The sequence below is a fragment of the Podarcis liolepis genome (assembly GCF_965112155.1).
Source record: "Podarcis liolepis genome assembly, chromosome: 1".
NCBI lineage: Eukaryota > Metazoa > Chordata > Lepidosauria > Squamata > Lacertidae > Podarcis > Podarcis liolepis.
The window spans coordinates 101,335,348-101,346,630 of NC_139554.1; the positions used below are offsets into that span (position 1 = coordinate 101,335,348).

General features: G+C 40.1%; 1 long non-coding RNA gene across 1 annotated transcript; it reads right to left on the reverse strand.

Annotated features, from left to right (window-relative positions):
• Nucleotides 1–1,282: 1,282 nt before the first annotated feature.
• LOC310709494 lies at nt 1,283–3,135 on the reverse strand. Its single transcript, XR_014527553.1, has 2 exons — nt 2,902–3,135; nt 1,283–1,580 (listed from the first exon to the last, which is right to left on the reverse strand). It is a non-coding gene; the product is annotated as an uncharacterized lncRNA (long non-coding RNA).
• Between the last annotated feature and the right edge of the window lie 8,148 nt (nt 3,136–11,283).

Below are 11,283 nucleotides of genomic sequence, written 5' to 3' on the forward strand. Positions count from 1 at the left end.
AGAACACTCCCCAAGCATCACCCTCTGCAAACAACCGCCCATGTAGGACAAGAACCACCAAACAGAAGTGCCACCCACGCCTAACTTGGAACAGGCACTCCAGAAGGATACTATCATTGATGGTCTCAAAAGCCACTGAGAGGCTGAGGAAAATTAACAAGGACACATTTCCCCTGTCTCTCTCCCAACATCGGTCATCATACAGGGCAACCAAAGCAGTTTCTGTGCCAAACCCATGCCTAAACCCTGATTAAAATAGTTCTAGAAAATCTTTCTTCCAAGAGCACTTGGATCAGGTTTGTAATCACCCAGTGGCCCACCCACTGATTTGTAACCACCCAGACTTCCCACTTCTGCCCATTGCACTCTGCTAATGGAAATACCACCACCATGACTTCTGCCCACTCAATAGGCAGAACAGAATCAGGGCATTCTGAAGATGGGGAACAAGTGAGGCTAAGCTGGCCAAGGATCTACTAGATCCCAGATGACATAAGGGACCAACTGCCTGCCCCTGACTTTCTGCTGCTGATGTGGTAGCAATGGCAGCAACAGGAGGAGGATGGATTTAAGATGACTCTGCCAGTCATATGGGTGTATAACAGTGAAAATGCTGGGGAAAGGTGAGAGGAAATTGAGAACCGGCGATTTATGTATATTATATGCTACCCATTTCCTGCATGTTAAGTAGTTTCAATAACAATTACAACATATAGGTTTTCAATTTTACCAAGGGGTATAATACCCTAGGGATATAATCTACCCCTGGCCCTGCAGTCCATTTGCCTTATTCACTACACATTATTTTATGATAAAAGTCATGTGAAGGTGTTTGTGAAATTAATGGCTTTCTCTTTGGCTTTCTGGGTGCATCAAAGGACCCAAAGCAAGCTTTCCTATTTGGACAACAATCCCATACAGGATTAGGTGTGCTGGATTATAAATTAACTGCTCAGAATTTTCAAAAAGCGAGGCTGGTTAAGTATTGAGCAAAATACTGAGAAATAACAGACATTGCAAAACAGTGCATGACCCCAGCTATTGTATTCATAAAGGTTGTACACCAAAGTCTTGTACTTTCTACTTGTTTTTTTTTTTTTTTACTTTTCTTTCACACAGAAAAAGCAGGCTTTAATGCAATGTATTTGATAGATGAGGGTGAATTCAATTTTAAAAGTTAAGTGTAGCATTTAGCATGTTTGTTTATGTTAAATCCTTTTTTTAGGTTAAATCAGTGTATTTTTTACAAGTCAGAATATATAATTCAATATTATATGTGATATAAATAAGAATCTTGCTTTATTTCTTATCATCATCTTTTATCCGACGTGAGCTAGACCATAGAGGCCCAGATCCTGCTAAGAAGAATAGTAGTAGTTTGAAATCAGTGTATTGTAGCATTCAGGATTCCTCCTCCAAATTGCTTGATTAGACGTATGCTCTCAGCCTCTTATTTTCCAACAGAGGGTGTATTTTGCTCAAAAATGCAGTCTGGAAAAGACTTTGCCGCTAAACCCAAGGGAACGACTGGTAAGGCCTTTTCTTGAAATTACAGTATGTTTGTAGTTTGCTGGTATAGTCTGAAAAAAAGTATACTGCTTGAGTTAATCTCTGCAAAACACTAGCAATAATCTGTTTTCTGAACAGGTGTTTTACAATTAGGAGAAATGAATTTACAGTGATTGTCACCAGCTACAGGTTCTAGGGAAAAACTGAATATGGAAGAAAAGGCACAAAAAGCAGAGATGAGCAAGGATGAACAGGAGAATAAGTTACGTAAAATGGAAATACTCCCCACCCCCCGAAGTATCACCAGAGCAAACTGACACCCTTGGCACTTTGCAGTAGAGTGGATTATTCATTTGGTCGATCATGCAGAGACAAAACATGCCTCTAAGGTGAACATGCAAATCTGACCACAGGCTGTGTCATTCTCAGACAATATCACACAACTGAGTTTGGCTCCTGTCTTACAATGCAATCCTTAGCATGCTGATTCCCAAGTAAAGCTCACTGGAGTAAGAGTGTTTGGAAATGCAATGCTTGAATATTTCAACAAAAATAAAATCAGAATATAGAACTTGAAATTGCCTCTAATTGGATGAATGTTTTGCAGAGATCTCTGCAATTTACACCTTGTACTAACAACTTACGGTTTAAAAATCCAAAAAGGATTGGCATTAAAAAACAAACCCAAACACTTTTGTTCTGAGTCATAAAACGAGGATTCATTACTCTAAATACAATATTCAGTTTTTCTTCATTTATTTCCCCACTCCTTAATTTGCAAAGCAGGTCCAATATGCAGCCTATAAAAATAGCCACAAATCACTGTAAAGTTAGTCCATAGTTATGTCTATATATAATGATCTGGGGGACTAACAAGGTAAAGCTAGATCAACAAATATATTCCACATTCTCACTGGTAACTCCAAGTCCTGTTTTTGTTGCTATTTCTCAGCCCTCACCCCCCCCCCCTCCTGCCACCCCGTCTGTTACAAGTTATGATGTGTGGATGAAGGCTTTTTCCCATGCCGTAATGACTGTATACTGAGATTTCAAGGGGCTGTTCATGACAATCCCATTTTCTGTGTAATTTCATGGTTGTCTTCTTGAATGAAGATATTGGCTGCTCTGAAGCAGGAGGTCAGATGCTCCTGCTCCCTTTCAGTATTGTTCCAGAGTATGTTTCCTTTCAGCTGATGAAAAGTAATTCATCATTTACACCCCTGAATTCTGCCAGCATTTTTTTTTTTTTTTGAACAACTTTTCTTTCCCCGTGGTACCTTGGGCCCATGAAAGAGATAAATAGGTTCAATACAACACCAGGCCCCAGATCCTGGGAGCAGGTTAGGCCTCTGAGGCCCTCAGCTGCCCCTTTCTCATGATAGAGTTTGTCACCTTTCTACCTCTGGAAGTCAAATCCTGTCGACTCAGCCATCTTTCAGGCTCTCTGAAGTGGCTTTGGCACCCACTGGGGCATGTGAGCTTAAAATTGATTTTTTTTTTTTAAAAGATCTGTCAAGTTCCCTTAAGGGACCAAGTTGACAGCCAGCAGGCCTTAACCTATCACAAAGCACTCAGTGTGTAAAAGACACCTAAGGAACTTCCTTTGAGAGGCCAAAGGGCCCCAGACTTGTGACACATTGAGAGGGTGTTGTTGCTAAGAAACTGGCCTTTGACAATAGAATTTTTACTGCCAACCGCCTTCTTTTAGAGGCATTTTAGGCTGTCTTTTAAAGAAGACGAAAGTATGTATAAAGCATCATTCCACGCTGCTGCTGCAGCTGCTCTCGCCAGCCTTTTTATCGTGCAAATTTCCACCAAGGTGGGGCAGAAATGTTGCAGTCAAATCAATGTTGCCATCAGGATCACCTGGACAATGTGAAACACAGTACTCATGATAACGAGGCAACAATCCAACTTTGTAGCAATCCCGGCTTCTGGCTCTTCTAACTTTATGAATACCCATTAATTATGACAAATTCAAGAAGGGTAGCCAGGCTTGGTGTTTAGCAGCATAAAGACAGTGGCTTAATCCAGAGAACCATATTAAGACTTTCTCTTCTTCTGCCCTCTGGTAGGGAGGCTGACACTTTGGATAGCTTCTGAACGAAGCTTCTTGTCGTCTGAGGAGGGGAGGGAGGAAAGGAAGCATAGCATCCGAGTCTGGCCAATCTCTCCTTGCTGCACCCACCTTTCCTGACAGCTGGTTGGTGCAGTTAGAAGGCTTTAATAAGATGTTATTCTCAGCAACGGTCTCTAATGGAAAAGGTGCAGTCTCTGTCCTACTTCAGACAGCAGATAGGGGATTGCATGCTTAAATTCCCCACCACCGCCAGCAGAGGAACAATATCTAGCATATCAGACTGCATCAACCCTTTCCTTGATCATGCACTAAGTTTGTGTGGGAAGGACCATACTGACGTGAGGGGTTATTCTCATGCCACTCTCTCTGCTGCAAACTGAAGAAACACAAAAAGGCATCTAAGCAACCTCATGTAATATTTAGAAGGAGGAGATCCAAATCAAATTGTGTGTGCTTTTTTTTTAAAAAAAAGGATCATCACCAGCATTTTCATGCAAATTTCTCCTAATATACACATTTTTATATGTGATTTCCTCCAATGTAATGCATTTTTGTATGTTATTTTCATGAATATATGTTTTTTTTAATGCACACTTTGCCCTAGAATAGACATTTTTTTCCACATTGCTTGGTTGGAAAACTGCACTGAAAATTTCACAGGAGTGTTAATTTCACATGACAGCTGTGGTTTAGTTTGCATACTGTTTCAAAAAGTGGGGGGGTGGATCTGGATTCACCTTTAAATGTGAATTGAATCAACATTTCTCACCCATCCCAAACTCAGGGACACCATGAAGAGATTTTTGTGAAAGAAAATGTCCACCAGGGTCCTCCATCCCCTTGAAACCTGTTAGATGGAAGCGAGTGTGATGAACATCTCTTGTTTTTCCTCAAAAACCTATGCTTAGACACTGAGATTGCATTTCTACACTATCCAGGAGAAATGTTACGCTCAAAGACAGGATAAAAGCAGCCATTTAACAAGATGATAGCCTCCCTACAGCAAATGGGAATGCTTGTGCAAATATTGTTGCCTTCTTTCTCATTCAATTGGTGCAACTGATGCCTAAATCAATTTCAACTGCTTTGGGGGTAAGGACACCTCTAAGTTAATATCTGGGGGTGAGATTAGGGGTAATCAGTACCACCATCTTTCAGAGACTTCTACCAGAACCCTATTCTACCATAATGTTGTAGGTTCCCTCCTGTGTACACTTACTCATTAGGGAAACTGACCCACTTCTTCTAATATTCCCTTTTGTTAAGGCCCAGCCAAGTATTTTAAAAGCTTTGTCAATTTCTTGCCTTATGTTATTCCAATAATATCAGGCTTATCCTTGATACTCATAATTATCATTGGCAAGTCTTTGATGTAATAAATCCTTGATATAATATCATGCTTATCCTTGCTATAAGATATAATCAAAAATGAAAGCAGAAACTTAAGATACAGAGTAAAATATATTACTTGCCAATTTTCCACAGTAACTTTTCATCATTACTCCAAAATTACTTTTTAATGCAAAGAGTAGTTCCAATCACATCGAGGCCCACATGATTCAGATACTATCATAATCACAATTAGATTACATTACTGCAATCAGGAATGGAGATCATTAAGAGAAAGAATATAAATTGCTTTAGTTTTACAAGTACTGAGCTAGCAAAATTATAATTAATCTCCATTTATAATCTTTTCTTTCATAGAACTGCAAAGCATGCTACTTTTTTTAGGCCATCAATACAAATTAGAAGTAAGTAATAAAGCCCTAACTACTACTCTGGTGCGGTGCTCAATTGTAGAAACTTGCCTATTACATATGGAAAGCGCTGCATGCAAAGGGTGCCCTCTGCATAGGGTTCCCCCCACCCCCCACCCAGAACAATAAGCTTGTCTATTGCTATGGGAGGTTCTTCATTTGGAAGGGAGGAGAGAGAAAAAGAAAGAATGCAGTTGTGACTGTCCATTTGAAGAATAATCAGTTTGTGATTCCTCTTTCCTAGACGAGTGAAGATGAAGAATAATTATTTTGTAGGCATGACAAAACTGTCCGGAACCTACCACATACAAATGGAACAGGCTGTTATTATTTTGTAAAGGACAATTTTTAAAGGATTATTAGCCAGATATTCTAATCATGCATATATGTATTACCATGCAAAGAGTATAGAAACATTATTATTAATTACCACTTTTTACAACTGCTGTACTGAAAAATTCTCCTTTTTTGCATCATTATCAGTTAACAAGAAATAAAGCTGCATTCTGAATTTATCAAAAGCAAGAGAAAATTTGAGCAAAATTCTCATTGGGTGTGCATGAAGGATTCCTGTTGGGCTTACTTTTACTTCTCAGCTGGGCAATGGGTGTTTGGTTCATTCTGCAAATCTCCTCATATGTGGTCAGTGTGGGAATGTTCAGGGAGGCAGGAGAGGATATATTGTTTATTAATATCCTTCCTTCCTACATAAAGTTCCTTTACATAGCAGAGTTACACATTCCCCTTTTAAAAGCACAGCGGGTAGCTGGTTGCAGGCTTGTGTAAGCCTCTCACTATCAAGTTCCTGGAAAGTTCCCTTATATCCCTCTTAAAAGAATAAAGACGCTACAATCTTATTTATAAGCAATAAAAGAAGTTTACTTACATCAGGCAGAGCACAGTGTGATCCCCGAAGGCAGACTTAGTTACAAATATGTACATGTGGATCTACCCATATGGAGGAATGATCCCAGATCTTGCTGAAAGCTAGCAGAGCAGCCCTAGCTAGAAGCTGGTCAGACACAGAAGCAAGTCAAAGAGAGAGAGAGAGAGTGCTGTGTGCCTTGTCCCTTTTGTTACCTGGACATGTAAGGTCACACGCACCTCTAGTCTCATGCATAGGAAGTATGTCCCAGCCAGGAGGAAACAGGAAGTTTTCGACTGGCTGGACCAAACATTCCCCCACACATCCACTATAGGAAAACAAGGAATGTTGTACTTGACTGGTACTTACATATCACACCCCACAGCTAGTATTCTTCACTGCCGCAGAGAAACACATTGCGAGGCAACTCTTCCCATGGGGCTTTTTCAAGGAGCTGGGGAGGCTGCAAAATGCTAGAGGAGAAATGCTTTCTGAAACACACCATCCTCGACCACCTCCCAACTGGGCAAGTTCAAAACTACACATTGACTATAATCCTAAAAGAATTATTGAAGTCCCCAGAGATTGAGGTAGAGAAATGTATAAGGCTCTGTGACGGGGGAAGAAAACTTTCAAGAAACTGGAAGGCAGCTTTTGGTACAGCACTACTTTTTGCAAATTATTTTGCACGCTGTTCTTGCTTTAGTGGAACTTCCCATACATAAGTGGCAGGTTGCCTGTGACTCTATCCACCAGCAAATGTGTCTCTTACAGATGGATGCTGGGCAATCAAGTTTAATAAAGGAAAAATAAGTCATTCATAAAATATCATGCCATATGCTATGAAAATAATCCAAAGTGCTTTGACCAATCAGCCAATTATTTCTTACACCAGAACAGGAGAGCAAAATCTATTTGCAGATCCTTTCTAAGGGAAGTTTTCCAATACCTTGATATAATGGTTTGGGTAAGAGTGTCAGCTGCTGCTCAGGAAGTGCTTGCCTTATTTGAACGTTGCAACTTCCATGAACTGAACCTACCTATATCCCAGCTAATGGTAGCCAGTGTATACCTCTGAAACCAGATGTTTGGGAATTGGGGAAGAGAGGGAAAAGATGATGGAGTTGGGCTGCTAAAGGATCCACTCCACCCTAAGCCAGTCCAGCTGCTGGAAAGTTGTAGCAATGGGCCCAGTCTGGACCTTTCTGCTTCACTAGCCTGTAGCGGATGCAGCAAAAGATACAGAGTTTTCCTCTCCCTGCTTCCGGCAGTGTTTTGGATGCAGTGGTGTCTGTGCAATGCCATTAAGCCCCATGCTGGCCACCAGGGATTGGATTGCACCCTAAGATTGTCCAGTTATGTAATTGTGTAGGACCATAAAAACTGAATACTCCAGGAAAGAAGCTGGCTAAGGGATAGCATTCATTGCTCATGCAATTTCTGAAGAACCCTGAGCCTAGTTCTATGCACCCAAAGGTGTTTTGTGCTTGTTTTTCTTGAACACAGGAAACCCCAACGAAGCATGGCAAACCAATTTTGAAAAAGAGTTTTTTAAGCTATGATATCTTCCATTTATTTAAGGAACAAGAAACTCATTTCTATGCTTCTCGCTCTGAAAGGTATATGGTGCCTCTGAAAGATATATGGAGAGATGGTCTATTTACACATATATACAATCCAAGCCTGAGAGGGAGGTGTCAACATGGTGTCCTCCAGATCTTGTTGAACTACAGAACCCATCACCCCTGACCATTGGTCATGCTGGCTGGGGCTGATGGGAGATGTAGTGCAAAAAAAGGCTAGAAGGCACCAGATTGGCTATGCTGAAAAGAAAACTTGCATAAGTGTTTCTCTTGCTTTCATTCAAACGTGCAACACTATTTCAAGGAACCATTTAAGGATATCCAATATCTCTTCATTTAGATAGTGGGAAGAAGACATATTTCTGCCAGAAAACATTGGCTGTCAGTTGGATGTGATAATGAAGAGTGATTTGATTATTACTTTGCAGCCTGTCACTCCTGCAAGCCAAACTTTCTAGAGCACCTTGCTGCTGAGTTAGCAATCTGAGCGATGCGTAATACTTTCTGTGTGTGCTTCATTGCCTAGTGTTTCTCAGAACTGAGTGTTAAAATGTCAGGGCTGTGTTCCTTTGACTAAACTTTACTGCTAATGTAGCAATTAACTTCTCTCCTCAGGTTAGCTACACACCAGTTCCTGCCTATGCTAAAATAAGTTCTGCAATAGGAAAACCAATCTCCACAGGGTTGGCCTAAATGTGAAAAGATTACGTACTCTCAGGGTCAAAGGACACATGACTCTTGCCTGTGTAAATTTATTCTCTCTCCCTGGCCCCCTCTTTTTCTTTTTTATCTGAAGCATCCATAAATAGATGGAGCAGAAGATAACATGGAGCAAGTATTTCTGGGAGGACTATTTATCTTATCAGAATTACCCCATCTAGTATTGAGTGGTCTAAAGACCTCAGTGCAATTTGAACTCATAAACTTATACTTGTCAATCTCATTTGGATACTATTTTGGACATATGGACTGCCTATATTAATTGAGATGCTTGAATCTAGATTAATTGAATATTTTTATTGCTAATGTCAGCTGATGGTGTTTCCCCACCCTAACCCCATTATATTTGCAAAAATAACATAAGAAAGAATTGCTTCTCTATCTCCTTTGTCATACTCTGGATGAAAAGCAACTGGGATAGAGCTGATAAGAGAAAGAGTCCATCAGAAAAGAGTTGTACAGTGGTTACATACGCTTCAGGTTACAGACTCCGCTAACCCAGAAATAGTATCTCAGGTTAAGAGCTTTGCTTCAGGATGCGAACGGAAATCGTACAGCAGCGGGGCGGCAGCAGCAGGAGGCCCCATTAGCTAAAGTGGTGCTTCAGGTTAAGAACAGTTTCAGGTTAAGAACGGACCTCCAGAACGAATTAAGTTCTTAACCCGAGGTACCACTGTTCTCTCTTCCCTTATGGAATAATCTGTCTCACATTGCAGGCTCAGCGGCAGCTTTGGGTAAAAATGATGTTAAAAGCCAACTCAGCATCACATGTGGTAGGGTCCTCTGGTGATTTTGTCAGTTATAATAATTTATTTATTTTTAACTTTGTATACTGCCCTTCATCTGTAGATCTCAATATAAAATGGTAGTTCACAACATAAAAATACAAGATAAAAAAAAAACACAAAATACATGATAAGAACCAGAACCAGAAAAAAAAAACAATGACGCCTCTCCCTGCTTTGAAAATGAGGTGTAACCAACTTTACACGGGAGAGGTGATTTGTAAGGCTTACTGCAAAACCACCATTTGAAGGGAAGGAGGTGAGACGTTTGCGAGGTGAGTGGAGAGAGAGAAAGTTGCATTGTACAGCCCAAAGTACTGGCACTAGCAGAACTCTTTAGTTTAATACCACCCTTAGCTTACTTTAAGCTTAAACACCTTCTCCAGACTAGCAGGTAAGATGCCCCCTGCTCCCCTGCCCAGTGGTACAACATGGGCTGAGCTGATCATCATGGTAAAGTCCTGTTAATGTTCAATAAAACTTGTTGTTAGTCAGCACTAGAGCCTTTTCGAGAAAATGGGGCTCAGGATGCAAGGACACATAGTATAAGAAAACAGAAGAGCAATGATAGTAGGTAATAAAAGGTTCTGCAGTTGCATCTACACAAGGAAGGAATCCTGAGCAACATTAACCCAGAACTGAAACCTAAGACAGTAGCCAATTTGTATTCAGTGGTTATAGTAACAGTTCCACAGTCCTGCAAAGTTTGTTTACTGGACTCGGTGGTTATCATTATATACTGTATTTTTTTGTGTATAAGATGATTTCTTTTTTTAAGGAAAAAATGGAGGGTCATCTTATACATGGAATGCACAGGGGCTAACAGGAGCACTACTTACCTGTCGTGAAGAAGCTGCTGGAAACACCAATCCACTTTTGTCAACCAGTCAACAAATTTGGGCGATCTCGGGGTTGCTATATCAAAGTCCTTCTGTTTGATGTTTAAAATATTGATTTCTTAATTTTGGGCTCAAAAAATAGTGTTTGCCTTATACATGGGGTGTCTTATACACAGGAAACTATGGTAGTTTGAAGCATCAAATTGAAAAGGAGAGTCTTCTTAAGTTGACATCTGTATATAAAGAAACTTTTATTTGCCCCGCTTGTATATATGAAGAACACACAAATGACTCTGTGTCAAAGCTGACCTCACTACTGTCACACTATCCCATCAAATAACTTGGTTTAGAACTATGGAGCTCACAGGGTGACCTTAGGCCAGTCTCAGTTTAACTCCCCAGCCTTGGTTGCTGTGATGATAAAATGGAGAAAACCTACACAGCCCATAGCACCTTGCCTGAAGTGTGGGGTACAAATATTTTTCCATCACAAGTCAGCACCACCTTCCTGCGGGATGGGTCTCAATGTTTGTTACTTTGATCTAGAAGGTTCTTTGTAAGGGGAAAAAAGAATTGCCTAGAATTGGAATGATCCCAGTGGATAAAGGTTGCATACACACAGGGGATATTTCCCCCCTAATTCTCGGCGTATGTTTAGTTCAATAAACTTATTAATCAACTCCTAGAAATGAGTTAAGTTGTTGAAACAGTCATGGCCTTTGTTCTATGTCAATTTTGTTGGCTCTGCTGACATATAGCTACAAGGCATGACAGATCAAAGTAATTAAAGTTCCAATCATTTACCTTTCTGTGTTCAGTGTCAAGTCAGCTAGCCTTCACCCTGTGTACATAGTGGTTTAATTTTTTTTAACATATTATAGCTGTGCCATTTGCTCTGCTGTAGCTAAGAATCTGACAGCCTTTCCATTATATATTTTGTATATGAAGGATTTGTATTCCCTCCAGACTGAAACTCCATACAGGGAGTCCCAGTTCATGAGAAAATTTTGTTTCTCTAAAATTATTTCAAAACAATTCAGCAGACACAAAAGGAGCAAGGGGAAAACTATTTTAAAAACATTACTCTAAATAATATAATTTAACATAATTAAGTTATTAATCTATAATATAGAACATTTGGC